This window comes from Leuciscus leuciscus, assembly GCF_965113295.1.
Source record: "Leuciscus leuciscus genome assembly, chromosome: 3".
NCBI lineage: Eukaryota > Metazoa > Chordata > Actinopteri > Cypriniformes > Leuciscidae > Leuciscus > Leuciscus leuciscus.
Window position 1 is genome coordinate 3,442,783 of NC_138727.1, and position 13,291 is coordinate 3,456,073.

General features: G+C 38.0%; 1 protein-coding gene and 1 long non-coding RNA gene across 5 annotated transcripts in view; one reads left to right on the forward strand and one right to left on the reverse strand.

The window, feature by feature from the left end:
• The window catches only part of farp1 (FERM, RhoGEF (ARHGEF) and pleckstrin domain protein 1 (chondrocyte-derived)), an 88,746-nt gene that overhangs the window by 24,587 nt on the left and 50,868 nt on the right, over positions 1 to 13,291 (forward strand). The window lies entirely within an intron of this gene.
• The window catches only part of LOC309494567, a 49,486-nt gene that overhangs the window by 23,664 nt on the left and 12,531 nt on the right, over positions 1 to 13,291 (reverse strand). The gene's annotated exons all lie outside the window — the stretch shown is intronic.

The following is a 13,291-nucleotide window of genomic DNA, read 5'->3' on the forward strand; positions in this document are numbered from 1 at the left end:
TTGACTTTGCACTTGCCTAATTTTGGATGTGAACACTACTTTAAATATAGGTCAAATATTTGAGTCAAGAAGTTGATATTACTTCTGGCTCATTTGTCACACTGGAAATGCATGATTTAGTGAGTTACATTGTGTGAAATTGTGGCAAATGTAGTATTGTTCATATTGTGCTTTGTAACCTATATAATACTGAAAATAGTATTATGAAAAAAAGTATTATGCTAATCTTTTATCTAGAGGATTAACGAGTAATGAATGGTGAACCGCTAGGCCACATCTGTTAGTTATATGAAAATATGAAATGTTTTTGTTGAAGTAGTTTTTGCCGCTCATGGATCATTGTAATAGCCAGGTACCGCTATTATAGCACACATTCCCAGCTTAACTGTAATATCCCACTGCAATGCCAAACCCTGCTACCTCATTACGCTAAAGCTAGCATAATGCATGTGGCTAATGATGGAAAAGCTTGTTTTGGGGTGAATCTTTGATGAATAATGCAGCAGCAGCGCGGTCTCATGAATGCACTAATCATCTCTGGAAGAGAAGGGAAGCCCGAGGCCTCAGCCGCCACGGGATAATCCTCTCAACAATCCCACAATCCCGTCTGCTTCCTGCCCCTCCAATCCGCCAGTATTCCAGCTAACGGGATCATGGCGGAAAGGGCCAGTGTTGACACTGGATGGAATGTGCTTAAATCCTGCTCATGTTTTTATGATTACATGTAAAACTCATGAAGGGTCGGGATTGTTTCAGTGTTTTGAGTAAGCACAGTGGATTTGGTGTGTTTTGTTCAGTTAGCTCGTTATAAACGTCAACAACCAATTTAAAGCTTAAAGCGATACTGGGAATGCGAAGCACTTGTGTTGTGTCAGCAATTGTGTTTTTGACAAATTTCCAGAGGTGTAAAGTCCAGGGGTCAGAAAGTAAAAGTCCTGCCATATGTTTATTCCACACATGAACTCGTCCAGCTGATTCACTAATTAGTTCTGATTATCTCCTGGGCCAAAAACTGTGCTAATTAGCAAATCCAGGTGATTTGAACAAAATACTGAGGAGGACTTATACTTTCTGAACCTGGGGCCGGTTGCACCAGGCGTAGCGTAAGTTACTAGCGTAAGTTACAACTTAGGCTGTACTCCTTTCGAATACAACATTCAAATTACTCGACAAAAAATTATATCCTGAGAAAAGTGGATTTTGAGGGGTATAGCGCCATAGACCTCCATTCATTCTGCACTCGTCCTGTGAGCGCCCTCATATGGAGCCAGAGTGGAACTGCAACCAGTTCAGAAGCCGGAAGTTTACTGAGAGTGGAAGTTCTCCCCTTATTAGACATTCTCTGAGAATGCCATTAAACTTAGTTGAAGCATAACTCTACGTTTAAACAAAATATTTACGGCCGCCTCCGATCAGGAGTGAAGGTTGGAATAAATATCAGACAGACTGAACTGCATCAATAAGCTCTTCTTTTACCTGACAGACTTAAATTCTTTAGACATATATGATAACGCTGACATTTACACTCGCTTACATTTTAAGAGAGAACATTGTTAAAAGATTACCGGCTCTTTAACACGAACAGCGCGCCGCCGTGCCCATCCATCCATCCATCCATCCATCCATCCATCCGTCCATCCGTCCGTCCGTCCGTCCGTCCGTCCGTCCGTCCGTCCGTCCGTCCGTCCGTCCATCCGTCCATCCATCCATCCATCCATCCATCCATCCAATTTTGGATTATGGTTACCTTAGTAAATCGTCCTAACACATATAGTAAGCATAGTTATTTGTATTACAAGGCATATGGCAGAAGCAAATGATCATGTGTGCAAAACATCAGGTTTAGAGTAGAACAATGCTGGGATTTGAAGCCAGTGTTTATGTGGGCCTTTTTAACAATTTCTTTTTGTTTACACAACATTAGCTCTCATCTCGCAGCCTCACTCATGGCATGTCGATGTGTCCTGAATGTTTCGTTCTTGTATTGTAAACAGCAGTGTTTGTGGGCCTGTGGTGATTCTGACATCATGCTGTTGAACTGTATATGCTGGTAATTGGTGTTTTCCTGCAGTGATCATCACACACTGACCGCAGCGGCTGGCACTCGCTCACACTCCTCTACACTCCTTTCATCTTTGATTTAACGGCACAGGAAACATCAACCGACCTATTAAACACGGATACCAGACCGGCCCAGCTCCTGTACCCCTTTATTTCTGAACATGTGCTTTGAATAGGAGGTTTCTGGAGCTGGCTTAATGAAATTCATCTTAAGAAAGAGGCTTTTCCCTTTTTCAGTCTTGATTTGTTTTTAGCCTCTACTAGAACAGGTTTTCATGCTTGATTATTTTCCCCATATTCTCCATTGTTGCAGCTCCTCTCTTCCCAGTCTGTCAGTAACACTCTGTTTAGTTCCTGTCTCTATGAAGCCCCTCCTTCTGAAAAGCACACTGTGCTCTGATTGGTCGGCTGGATCAGTGTGTTGTGATTGGTCGAGCGCTTCGAGTGTGTTTGGGAAATGTCCCGCCCCTTACCATATTCGCCAGATTCAACACACTACTAACTAACTCAACCAGGCCCCGCCCCTTTATTCTGCATATTAATTATTTAAATGAGGAATATTGTGACGTGTTCGTTCCCGGATAAAACTCAAGACTACAATGGAGGCGTTTCAGGGAGTTCAGAAACACTGACACTGATATAGAGAATAACTCCCGCTGGAGGGACTTTTTCAGCAACATTAACACACTAAAGAAAGATGAAGCATAATCGGTGAATCCAGTGAATAATGTTTCCGGCCCCTGGTCTCTATATATATATATAGCTCGAGTCCATCCTTCAATGTAAGTCTGTGGGATAATCCAATTTCTCTGGATGTAGGCCCGAAAGTGTCCTTCATATAGGAGAGGAAGTTCATGTTATTTCATTTTGGAAAATGTGACCTCAAGGAAAATTTCTGGCCACAAAAATGTGTTCCCACCCAATGAAACGTGTCTTTAACTGGTCAGGGCTGGTCATCTCATGCCTCTGAATACACTGGCTCATTCAGTCCCTCGTTGAAGTCATGTTTACTGCTCTTATTTGTGAGCAGGAAATTGCTTCCCTGCTGGATTTGTGTTATCGGCGTCATTAGTATGCATGAATGTGTTCGAGTGCTGCTTTGACTTCATGTCTTTGTCATTCTTTCCTCTTAGAGAAGAGAACTGAAGCTTTCGGATACACGTATTATTTTAATGAAACATGGTATAGCTGCCTTTGAAATGTTTTTCCTTTTCCTTTGTTGAAACATGTTACTGTTCTTCGTGTACATCTGCATCTTTTAGTAGTATGATCGCTTTTAGATGAGCTCAAAATGCCACAAAACTTCAGTTTCCCCAAAGTATTTGTACTTTTAATGAACTTTTAAATGCCTCAATTTGAAACTGAATATCCGATTTCCTGGATTTATTTTTGCATATGCTTCTGCCAGAACAGTTCTCTTTAATATGTGATATGTTTTTATATCTTCAGGCTTTTGGCATTGTGTTTCTGAAGTGAACCACATGCTCTCTTTTTTTGCCGTGTGCTGTAGTCACACTTCATTGAGTTAAAATGTTTACGTAGAGCATTTGTGTGTTGTACATGCAGCGGTAGATTCACTGCAGCTCATTCCTGTGAGTCTGTAAAGATGGTGTACGGACACCGAGTGACTGTAAAACTCCACCGGCAGTGTGTTATGAGGAGTCACAGGAGACACATAAACATCCATAATCACAGAGGCCTTCAGTGAAATGTGAATCAAGTTGGTTGAAAAGACCTAAGGCCATGTGTCCACCAAAGCATTTTTTCACGCGGCTGGCGTGTTTTTTCAATTGTTTTCAATGGGAGCGCCGCGTTTTTAAAACGCCATGAGCGTAACGAGGCGTAGAACGTCTTTTTCACAGCGTTTTTTACAGGTCGCCGAGAGTTGAAGAATGTTCAACTTTGGGTAAAACGCAGCGCTCATCACTGTCACTTTCTACCCAACCGTCCAATCACAGTGGAGGAGGGGCGGGACTAATGCCACACCGACCAACCGCCACATTCTGCTTGTACAACGTCAACAGATGACGTCAACAAGCATAATAACGGAACAAAATCATTTAAAACAAGAGCCAGAGAAAATACGTTACATTGTATCGACATTTTAATATAGAATCAACACAAAAACAAAATATGTGTGACATGAGATACTAGTAACACTTTCGCGGATATTACGTATCATAACGAGCAAAGTGTCTCAACAATGGCAATGACTCTTTCTGTACGCCCTGTCTGACTATAAGCTGCCAGGCGGAGCGGTCTCCTGCCCGGCTCTCCCACGTGCCAACATTGACGTCAGACAGCTTCATGTCTTTCTTGCAGATATATTTGTGGACGTCCAGTCAGTCGCTCTGCCAGCTCGCCGTACAGTAGGTCCTTGGGAACGCGGCCTGGGCCCATTCTCCTGACGTGGCCGAGCCAACAAAGGCGCTTTTCACTAAGTATTCCTGTTGCTCAAACAGTAGAGCGTTAGCGCTTGCAACACCAAGGTCATGGGTTCGATTCCCAGGGAAAGCAAGAACTGATAAGAATGTAAATGTGTGCCTTGAAATGCAATGTAAGTCGCTTTGGATAAAAGCGTCTGCCAAATGCATAAATGTAAATGTAAGTATGGCAGACTTGGCGATCTACAAGGTAAGGTACACAAAGCACCTTGGGTTCACCGGCGTCAGAATAAACCCTGAACATCCAAATCCTAAACCTTTTATCCTGTTAGTTTGCCACTCTTAATGTAAATGAAGTTGCTCTTGTTGCAACAGCTGTGGTCTGTATGTTAATGAAGCTGTGACACCCCATTGTCTGAGAAGGTTCTCGGTGTCCCACACCCATTCCCATTCTACAATTGACCATTTGTTCAGGATGTGATCAACCCAAATGGTGAAGAAACAATATAACTTGACTTTCTTTCATCTCTATGATAATTAAGCCATTTTGGGGATGAGCTCATTCTAAAATATATTTTCGAGTGGAGTCTGGGTCGAGACACACTACAGTTTGTATATGTATTTATAATATATGTATATTGTAAAATATTTTCTTATTTAAATAATATATTAAGATAATATAATATAAATAGCTTCCGTATTGTGATGGAAGATCACACAAACCTTTTTTTTGGACGGGAACATGCATTGAGAAAGTAATCGTTTCATGAATGAACTGACAGAAGCATGTTGCATATTAATTTCATGTTATTAAAGCAAAAGATATTCACATTTTGCGAGTCTCACTGTATCAGTGCAGTGGTTCAGCTCTGCTCACCATCTGCACACACAGTTCCTATGGAAACTGAAGAGATTTTTCCTGTCCTCTGAGCGAGTTATTATTGGAGGAGGCTCAGATTTATGCGGTGTGCTCGACTACCTGTGCGTATGGCCCAGCAGGGAGGGTTATTAATATTCACGTGTAGGGCACATGTCTGGGAGACGGCGTCTGGGTGGTTTTAGTGAGCGCTGTTTCCCGGAGGGCTCTCGTTCTCTCAGGTGTTCGTGGCTTTGAAATCAGGTACGCTAATGAGCCATAAAAGCCATCGCCATATGTCAGACGGCGAGAGATGCCGTAAAGCTGGTGTTCAGCAGTGTTCTGGTGTACCGCGCTCTTCAACACTTATACTGACACTTGAGGAATCAAGCTTTGCTAACTGTAATGAATCAGCCACTGTTTTCTCTTACAATTTTTTTTTTTTTTATAGATTTCTTAATAATATTTTGTTTTTATAATTTTTGTTAATATTTTTGTTTTATTTTAATGTTTTATTGTTTTATGCTAATATTTAGTAATATTTATTAACATTTTATAATTATCATAATATGCATAAATAGTTTTTTAAAAATAAATATTTATCTAACTTTTTTTATTATTTTTTATTATTATGTATATTGTATGTGTATATATAAATTATAATACACATTATTCGATTTAATGCTGTTTAGTATTCAATGAAAAACGTATTTTATTTCTGAGAAGTTATTTTTCGGTGAACACTGAACAATAGCTCTTAATTTATATCTCTTTTAGGTATAAATTAGCTCTTAATTTATAACTCTCAATAGTTTAATTGATAAAAAATAGCTTGTTCCATCAACCTATTTTTATGCGCATTTTGGGACATTGCATGAAGTAGAAAAAAAGCACCAAATTTGGATGAAGCACCAAAATGCGAATAAATTCCCCCCAAAATTTGCATAACAAACTTCTGCACTCAATTAGGGCGGATATATCTTTTTTTTACATGAGCATAAACTATGATGAAAACACATTTACTGAATAAATCCCTCGATGCGCAATATAAACTCACGTGACTTTACCTCAGCAGAGGCTGTGATTGGATAACTGGACTAACCAGTGGACCAATGGCATCACAGCATCTCAAATGTTGGTTTGGTGGATCATCAGAATGATTTGGTTTAATTCCCTCTAGAAGCGTCTCACACGAGTGTGTTCCCACACACCAGCATTCGAACGCAAGAGAACATGACAGCGTTTGTGTTTCGTCTGACGCTCTGAGACGCAACTCATTTATGATGGAGGGAAAACTTTCAACAAATAGTGTGGTATATTACACTATATTAACCTCCTCCAGATCCCTGAACCTCCATGAATTATGAATATCCATCTGAGGTCAATGATGAATCTGGAATAGAGGACATTTCATCCACTGGAGTTTCTGCCATGATCATCTCTGTCACGTTACTACCGACCATCTAGCTGTCTGCACCTTTTTAGCTTATTATTAGCTTAACCTGTTTACATTGGCATTTATATATAAAAAGCAAGATATGTCAGCGTCTCTCAGTTCTCCCTGCGGGCCTGATGTGTGTCCATGTAGGGGAGCGGAAGACCCGTTCCCTTCACCCAAACACAAGCTTCCATCTCTGGGACATTCATTGAGAAAAAATGCAAAGGATTTGGCAGGACGGCTGGAGTGAGACGCCAAGTGAGATTCTTCACTGGCTTCATACAATCAGTCATTTATATTATGTAATACTGCTATTTTCTTTCTGCTTTAAAAATGGGCCAGACAGAATTATTTTTAACATTCAATTTTTATATTCTCATTCTTGGTATACCGATTATCATTACCGAAATCATCAACCTCATTTCCATAACCGATGTATCATTACTGCAACTCGTGTTTATTTAATGTTTATTTAATACATTTAAAAATTTGTAGTTTGCTTTTAATTGCATGAGCAGAATCTATAAATTATGCTCTTTCAGGTTTGCCACATCATTTTTAATAAAAAATATTAGGTTGTGAATAGTGTTGCTTTCGTCAACGAAAATATCGTCGTCAACGAACCTTTATCACGTGACGAAAACAAGACGAGACACAACGTAAATGCTGGTCATGTGACGATAACTAAATTAAATGCATAATGCAATATTGTTGACGAATAAAAACGAGACTAAATGTGGTTTACAAAATAAAAACTATGCTAAAATGTCTCTTCATTTTCGTTGACCAAAACGAGACGAGACGAAATGTTATGACGTTATTTTGTCTCGTTTAGTCGCGTTATTATTATTTTGCAGTATTTCTGTTTCCCGTGTCTCACTTCAGGGGCAGCATCAGGTCACACTGCGCAGACGCAGGCGACGCCAGAACTTGTTTTTCCACCTCCACGAATGAGACGAGTGTTACTTTTTTGTTCGCTATTTTTGCTATTTTTCCATAGTGGTTCACTATATTGATTGGGTTAAAGAGAATTGCATTACTAAAAAGAGACTAAAATACAATTTTCATTGACTAAAACTAGACTAAATGTCATCAGTTTTTGTCGACTAAAACTAGACGAAAATAGTCGTGGATAATTCTGACTAAAATAAGACTAAAATGCTCAGACTTTTAGTCGACTGAAACTTGACTAGACTAAAAAGAGTATGAACGTGACTAAAACTAATAACTAAAATGACAGCTTGACACAAAGACTAGACTAAAACTAAAATTAAAACAGGCCGCCAAAAACAACACTAGTTGTGAATTGTGGAAGGTGTTGCGGTAATGAGAGAAATCAGTCAAAATCAAATAAAATCTCGATTTAAAAATATATAATATCTCAGAATTTCAAGTAACTGTGCATGACTGTTTATTAATTTTTGAAAAATGTATTCGCTTTCTGGAATTGACTTTTTGCGGTAATGATTTGCGGATTGTTGCGGTAATGATTTTTAAGGGCTCGTTTTGGAAAATATGTTCAAAAAGGTGTTATTGTCAGTAAAACTTTTAAAATGAATTGCTCACAAACACTTTAGACTTTGCTCTTAATGCCTATAAATAAAGTTTGTTGATGCAAATCTTAAAAAAAAAAATATGTTTGAAATCTTTGAAACCAAGATTTCGTCAGAATCACTCACATACTATAAAGACATATAGGGCCCTATCTTGAACCCAGCACAATTGACTTTGTACACCGACGCATGTTTCATTCCTATTTTGCACCCGACGCACAGCGGACTTTTCCCTCCACAGACGCACGTCGGTAAATTAGGGAATGAACTTGCGCTCCCGGGGGCGGTTCAGTGAAAAGAGGAGGCGTGTTCCGGCGCAAACGTTCCCTGGTGCTTTTTTGCAGTTTCAGAAAACGCGTTATTCATATGCTATTTTAAGGGCGCATGCTTGCCCATAATGTCGCGTGAACAACGCGCATACACTTTGCTTCTCTACTCTACACGCAGCAGTTCACATTTTTGCAAACCATACATAATTACAAGGAAAAATATTACCACATGAGGGAAATCATTGTGGTGTCCATGAAGATGTGAAAAAATAGGCATAAATCTATCTTACACATTTACCCAAATTATTATACGCCTGTTTAACCGAAGCTAATTTGGGTGAGTTTCTCCATCCCCATACAATGTCACTTCTCTGTGTTTTACGGTCCTGACGAGAACGTCGGTCTCCTCGGCTGTGAACCGCTCCTGGCGTGCGTCTGGCAAATCCGCCGTTATAATAGCAATCCGCCATGGAACAAGCGCGCCTGCTCTTAAAGGGAATGTGAGATGTCGCTCTGATTGGTTTATTTCACGTTACACCCAAACCACACCTATGAATAATGAAGCTACTTCAGACCAACCCATTTTAGATTTGCGTCGGGCGCAAGAGTCATTTATCCCGCCGGTATAATAGCAACAGCGCCCGAGATCCGCCTACAAAGTTACTTGCGCTTCGCGTTTGATACTTGCGTTTCAGATCGTTAAAATAGGGCCCATAGTTGTTATACTGCATATTGCTCAGTATATACTGTATGCAGCACTGTATTATTTTATAAAGAATATAATTTTAAACCATATGCAGTATATGTAAAAAATAAAAGATGTGCATTTTGTATTCATGCAGCAAGTGCTGTCCATTATCCTATAATTTAGATATTCATGTAAAAATTCTGATCAAATTGTTTGTGACTGATATTTCCGATTCATTCATCATAATAGATTGAGTTCAAGTTGAGTGGATTTCATTATTTGGTTGCGTATGCTCAGAATAATGTGTGCCATATGCACATTTCTGCATGCATGAAATCTCCAGATGGAAAACTGTGTCCCATAATGCAATGCACTCAGCTTGACCTTCCATTTCCTGTGTGACTAATGAAGCAGAAGTGATAATTGCACATTTTAGCATCTCATTATAAAAGCTAAGACATTTGTTCTCTACATTTCATCAGATAACTGAGGTCATTTGACAACAATATAGTATACAGATTGAATGTTCTTCATTGCACAATGCGTACTAATTAGTATACACAGCATCACAGCAGTCGTCCATTCTGATTGGCTAATGCATACTGAAAATTCCCATACTATGCACAGCATGCATGCTGCAAACATAATAAGAGTAGTATGCAATTCATTCGCCCTAGCTTAGGCATATCCGCATTCATGTTTTATGTTTTCCTTCAATACTTTCAATATTTAGCTTTAATAATTCATGGACCGTCTAGAATAACAATAGAAGCGCTCTGCGTCCCGTGCGAGTTCACACTGAGGTGTGTGTGAGACGTTTGGCCACCAGATCCTCTTGTTTGTGAATGGGGCGTTTGTGCAGCTCTCAGCTCGGCTTTCACGCTCACATGTTTAGCTTGGGAAGTGCTTGTCCTGGTAATGGACAACAGACCCTTCACACGGACACTTAACAGATCTCTCGGCTCGGCTGGCATGTGAACCCCACTTCATTCCTTATGCAAGAGACTCCCCTGCGCCTTTTCTTAACAAGGCAGAAATTCACTTCGAGTCTAAGTGAAAGCTAGCCTTTATCAAAAGCTGCTTGTGTGTGTGTGTGTGTGTGTTTTTCTATAACACTTAATAGAGTACAACTTTTTCAGTGGCATTGCTTCTGGAAGTTTTATTCCCATTCATTTCTAATAGGGATTTATTTAATCAACTAAAAGTTAAAACAAAGTATTAAAAAAAACATTTAGTTAATTAATATGAAATGGCTGAAGCTTAAAAAAAATGTAAATATTAGATAAAAAATTTAAGTACTACATAAATTACTACCTGAAATAAAACTAAAACTGAAATAAAACATATACATATATTTTTGACAAAAGCACACGCCAAAATTACACATAATTATAAACTACAATTAAAATGAAAACTACTCAAAATATAAAAGCTATAAATATAAGCTATATAAATAAAAGCTATAAACCTATAATAGTATGTAAATACTAAATATTAATATATATATTATTTTGCAGGTTTTTATACTTATCAGTACTATCATCGTTTCTGAGTCCATGCGCTTCTGTTTAATATAGACATTTGTAATGCATTGTGGGATGAGTTGTCCATTAAAATACGTTAACTAAACAGTCTTGCACTTTTTGTATCCAAATCAAAGTTGCAAATGTGTATAGTTTATAGAGTTGGTTGATTTGATTCATGAGTCTTTAATATATATATATGCTGACGTTTGGCTCTGATCTGCTCGTCTTTATCTAAAGTGTATTTCCTGCTGTTGTTTGAGTATAAAGTGTATTTCCTGCTGTTGTTTGAGTATAAAGTGTATTTCCTTCTGTTGTTTGAGTATAAAGTGTATTTCCTTCTGTTGTTTGAGTATAAAGTGTATTTCCTGAAGGCCAGATATGACATCAGCTACTCAAACAACATGAAGCTCCTGATATCATATCTGGCCTTCAGGCGCTGGAGTTCCTCATGAATCTGACAAGCTTCTGCTTCTGCCACATTTAACACCAACTTACAGTTCCTTTTTCTGTTTGATCCTCAGTTATTGTTCCTAATTCGAGTCTCCTGGAAGTCTGCTTTTGACTTACCCAAGTATTTCAACCCGGATTCACTGTAATATACACGGATATCAAGGCCAGATTGGGAAATGAGTCGTGTTTCTTCCGTGTAGTGTTTGGCACAGATTCAGAGCAGGACGAACCACATGACCAACACAAAGCTGAACGTCTGCTGTCCTGTATCTTTCCGTTCCTGGTTTCATATAGGATTCAGATAAATGGGAATGACAGTGATGTTTTCCTGGTCTTTCAGCAGACACCAGTCAAACTTTATCTGTGTTTATCGAGTGCTGAGCTCATAGACCCACACACAGCCTTCAGAGTCTTCCTGACTGATTAAAGGATCACTGTTCTGCTCTGTTTACCGGGCTTTTATTGTGTAAACACTGTCTTTTTTGACCTCGTTAGCAGAAATGATAGATGAATAGTGCAGTAAATGAAGTTAAAGGGGTACTTTCAATAAAACATTTGCTGCCTATACAGTAGATAGAAACTGGTGGTACCTGACAAGTGAAAACAAAAAGTTTGATTTCTTCCCTTTTGGCGAATTGGTATGAAAACTACAACACCCACAATGCACTGGGCATGTTGCCGTCCAAGGCCACTCCCACCAGTCTGCTATGGATAAACTCACCAACCGCCTTGCTTTAGTAGGAAATACTCCTTAGCAAACTTTTAGTCATAATGGCGTCGACTTGAATTTCTGTCTAGGTAACATGGAGAATGAGTAAACATTGTTTATTCATATATATATATACTTCCAACATTGTAACAATACAAAGCAGGTTGAAAATCAACAAAGTTACACTTTAAAGAAATATTAGCAGATTTAGAAACAGGCATAACAATTTATTTAATGAAAATTAACAATGTAAAATGACTTCTTTTTTTTATTGTGTAATTCATAAATGGTAAAATAATAATAATTATTTTAATTGTATATGTTCAAATTGTAATAAATATTTATAAAATATTAATTAGAAATGCAAAAAATATAGATTTATTTTGTGTGCAAAAACTAATTATATAAATAAATATATTCTATAAATACATATATTTTATATTATATAATTTATAAATTATATAGTTAATATTTCATTTTATTTTAATTGTATATATTCAAATGTAATAATGTAATAGAAATGTAAACTTTTTGTAAAAAATATTGATTTTATTTGTGCATGAAAAAATAGATAGGTAAATATATTCTATAAAAACATATAACACACACACACCTTTATGTTTTAAATATGTAAAAAAAAAAAAAAAAAAAGTGTATATATTCTGTTTTGGACATGGTACTTTATAAATATCATTGAATATGGCAATTATTCAGCACAATGTCATGTATTCACCATCTTAGTGTTATTCAGATTACTCCAGTCATGTATTATATTCCTGATTTCAAAGGAACTGTATTAGATTGAAGGAAGCGCTGCTAGCAGAGATGTGTGTGACACACACTCCAGTGACATACGCCCTCGGCTAAGCAGATTAAGTTGTGTGTCGAACACAAGCGTGTGTAACCGCCTCTGTTTGAGTTCTGAACAGGGATTGAGGAGCTAGAAGGACCTGTTGTGGTTAGCCTTAATCTGCTGTGTTCAGTGGTGTAATGACCCGGACTACGACAGGTGACGCGAGATCATGGCACCACAGAGGAAACACTTCCTCGGAATATTGCGTTGACATATTTCACATTTGAGCATGTTTACATGCATCATATGCCAATTATGTTAAGAGCATTCAACATGTAATGTTATTTAAATGCATTGCATGTGAACATGTTTTTTTAATTTTTTTTTATGTTTATATCAAGAGCCGGTGAAACTCGATCATTTAAAGCTCATGTCAGGCTTCTATAGTGAGCTATTTGTTTATAGCTTCCTAAAATCAATGTAAAATCACTCTTTTAAGAATTTATTTCATTAAAAATCTTTGTTTTCTGCCTTTTGTAGTGTTAATCCTATACAGAGAGGCTT